We start from the raw sequence: 4,024 nt of genomic DNA on the forward strand, positions 1-4,024 counted from the left end.
TGATCACATTTAATTGTGGACTGCCTCCAGGGTGATAAGGAAAGGGGAGCTAGGCTCAGCTGAGACTGAACTGTGATGAAGCGATTTACACATTACCTAATGGTCACACAGCAAGTTAGTCTTCAGTCTGCTCCTTCAGCCCTTCCCCATTACATACTGCAACGTCTCAGCTAAACCCTCTCACTCCCAAACAAGCTACCAAAGCAAAACAATTCCTAATGCTTAACAGAGGGAAAGAAATGGGGATGGTTTGTATTAATGCCACTACCCTGCTAAATTTAAAGACATGATAAACATTTATAAAAGTTTATGTGTGGCAAGAAGAAAAAGTATAACAGTTTATCTAGAAATCAGTGTATTATCTTGCACTTAAAAAATGGAATGTAAGCTTCTTGAGGGCTTGCAGCTATATCTTCTTTACCATTGTGTGTCCAGGATATGATTAGCACATAGTAGATATCTACTGAGTGAATGTACTAATGGTACAAGATGAGAGAGCTGACATAATATATGTTTGTTTCAATGGCTGTGACTTTTTTTTTTCTTTATGTCTCTTTTTATGTCCCTTTTTCTTGCCTTATAGTCTCTATATATTCTTTATCTCTTTGGATATTTAAGTTTATTTATGTTAAAGTATCTTTGAGATGATTTTGTGACTTCTAGTTATATTCCCATTTAGTAGTCCAATGACTCTGCTTCACTGTGGTTTGCAAATTATGGCTGAATTCATATTTAGTGAGAATTGTTTTCATGGGAATCTGGAACATCGTGGAAGTGTCCTTTGTTAAACCCTGTGGTTTTATCTGTTCTAGACAGGTTTCTTTGTTAAATTTCTTAGCCTGAAGTTTCCGTACTTCATAATAGAGTGAATTAGGGCCTCCCCTGTATCTGCACAGGTGCAGTTTTGGATCCCAATTTCTCATCAGTGACCTTATATACCCATGACTGGCAGATACTGTAATTCTTTGTTCCTTTTAGACCAGTAAGTGGCATTTTTCTAGTCTCCATCTCAAAGAGATCTTCCTTCGTGGTCCTGGCTAGCTCTCCACATATACAAGCATCATTTCGTTCCCTCTCTTTGGCATGAGACCTCAGCGCCAGTGGTTAAGGCCCATATCCAGTGGCCATATCTGATTCCCCTGTGAGCCATTGTGCCCCTGCTGACTCCTTCTTTGTGTTTATTCCTTCTTTGTTTCTAGAACCTGGAGATTTTCTTACTCTTGTTCTCTGATTTATATTAAACATTTTGTATTTTGTCCAGCATTTCTATTTATTTGGAGCAGGATTTCAGTCAGCCATGATTACTACAAGAATTCATGTTAATTTATATTGCAAGAGAGCTGGAGATGTTACGTAACCACAAACTAGGAGCATCTAATAGTGCAAAAATAAAGCAACGTATATAATGCAGTCTTACATGCTTTTCAAATAAAAATGCTATGTGCAGATTGTCAGAAAAATCCCACTGCTATTTTGATCTCATTTGCATTTTCTTCCTGAGACTTAGCCATGAGGTCAGAGCAAACCAGAGACCTGTTGAGTCAACTAAATGACTAAACAAGGATTCTTAAAATTCCTCAAACGAAGAATAATGGGGACGCATGAAAGGGACACTGGAGTCAGCTTGTAGGGGCTCCCACTGGCCAAATATGGTACAATTTAAGCATCAAAATGAATCATGGTAATAGATTATAACATTTTGAATAAAATAAGAATCTATGAGTCCATGGTGATATAAAGTAATGAATGAAACAAGTGAGCAGAAGAGGGAACCTCCCTCCATATGGTAGAATGCCAACCAATAAACATAAAACAAATGATGGGGTTAGAAAATCATCAATGGATGCTAAAACTAGTGGGTGAAAGCTTGATGAAGAACACTATATTTACAGTTTCAAAGCATCTTACCACAAATGATTCTTTCATTGCAAAGAGAAAAACAGTAAATTTATAGCTGAGAAGCCTGGAGGACACCACCTTAACCAAGTGATAAAAATTAACATCGCCAATACCGGGACAAACTAATATTATTTGTCTTATGAGATAGTCATTGAGAAGGACACACCATCATTTCTGTGGCATTCCTGACAAAAATAGTCTGAATCACTGCAAGGAAACCTCGGACAGACACAAAGCGAGGGACATTCTACAAATACTTATGTTCTTCAAAAATGATAGGTGAAGAAAGATAAAAAGGGTCATGGAACTCTTCTAGTTTAAAGGAGATTGAAGTATGACAGCCAGATACAACACGTGATCCTGTACTGGATCCTGAAGAAAGAAAATATAGGGATAAAGGACATTAGTGGAACAATACTGACATTTGGAAATGTACTGTAATTTGTTAATATTGTACCAATGATAAATCTCCCTATTTTTGACAATTGAACCATGGTTTTAATAAGAATGTCCTTGTTCTAAAAATACACACTGAAGTACGGAAGACAAAGGAGCATGATATCTGCAACTTACTTTCAAATCATTAAAAAAAATCTGTGTATGCATGGAGAGGGTGGGGAGGGAGGGGAAGAGAAAGAGAATAATGATGCAAATGGGGTAAAACATAAACAGTTGGTGAATCTGAGTCAAAGTTATATTCTTGAAACTTTTCTTAGGTGTGAAATTATATCAAAATGTAAGAATTACCCCTTAAAATACTTCCTAATGATAGGCTTGACCTTAGACCTTGGATCAAGGTTGATTCTGCAGAAGGATATAACCAGGAGGTAAAGGCAGGAAACCAAGTGGGTCATTTCAGAGTTTACTGGAAAATACCACTAAGTGTATGTTATCAGGTTGACTTTGAGAAGATCATTTTGGAAAAAAATGATCTGGAATAGGCATGTGAAGCTGAAGTATAGAGCCACCAGAGTTGGTTCTAAGCCCCAGTCCCCATCCCATCCTCCTCTAGATACTCTATATCTGATGTCCTCTGATGTCCTCAACTCTTTCCTTCCCACTGACTTTCCTTATAAATTCCCAGGTTCATCAACATTACCCTCCCTTTTGACTTCTGTTCCTACCCTCTTGAGATCTTTTAAAGCAGAAGAATATTTTCTCTCTCATATATATTTGCATCATATTAAGGTTTTTTTTTTAAGTTTATTTATTTACTTTTGAGAGAAAGAGAAAGCAGTGGAAGGGCAGAGAGAGAGGGAGAAGAGAATCCCAAGCAGGCTCTGCACCTTCAGCGCAAAGCCCAACACAGGGCTTGATACCAAGAACTGTGAGATCATGACCTGAGCCAAAACCAAGAGTCAGATGCTTAACTGACTGAGCCACCCAGGCTCAGTTTTTTTTGTAACTGAGAAGATTGGCAAAAGAAAAAGGGGCCCTAAATACTTTGGTGTATGGTGACCTTATTCAAAATCCCATGAGAGAGGGGCGCCTTGGTGGCTCAGTCAGTCAAGCATGATCCCACAGTTTATGGGTTTGAGCCGGCTCAACCCATCTCTGTGTTCTGTCGGGCTCTGTGCTGACAGCTCAGAGCCTGGAGCCTGCTTCAGATTCTGTCTCCCTCTCTCTCTGCCCCTCCCCTGCTCATGCTCTCTCTCTCTCTCTCTCTCTCTCAAAAACAAATAAACATAAAAAAAAATCATGAGAGAATAGAGCTCACTAATGATACTGATAGGATAAAATCCCAGGCAAACAGGATCTCAGAGGAGGACACATCTAGTTTTGATGACTGAAGCCTTGAATCCTAGCCTACCAGAGAAGCTGGGTCCCTTTGCCTGCTTGCTCACCGGGCTGGCATCCCATGGAAATAGAATCCAAACAGAAGCTCAGGGGCCCTCACCAATGCAGCTCTTTCTGTAGTTCACTGTGGTCCTGGCCCCCAGGGTGGGAGCTGCCTCACTGGCTTTATCTTCATTTGGGGGCTGCAGTCTAGTTCAGAGTTTCTCCACCTTAGCACCGTTGATGATTGGGGCTGAATAATTCCTTGCTGGGGGCCTGTCCTGTGTGTGCTAGGATGTTTAGTAGCGTCCTTGGCCTCTATTGGTGAGATGCCAATAGCACCTCCCCA

The sequence above is a fragment of the Leopardus geoffroyi genome, chromosome B3 (genome assembly GCF_018350155.1).
Source record: "Leopardus geoffroyi isolate Oge1 chromosome B3, O.geoffroyi_Oge1_pat1.0, whole genome shotgun sequence".
In the NCBI taxonomy this organism is placed as follows: Eukaryota; Metazoa; Chordata; class Mammalia; order Carnivora; family Felidae; genus Leopardus; species Leopardus geoffroyi.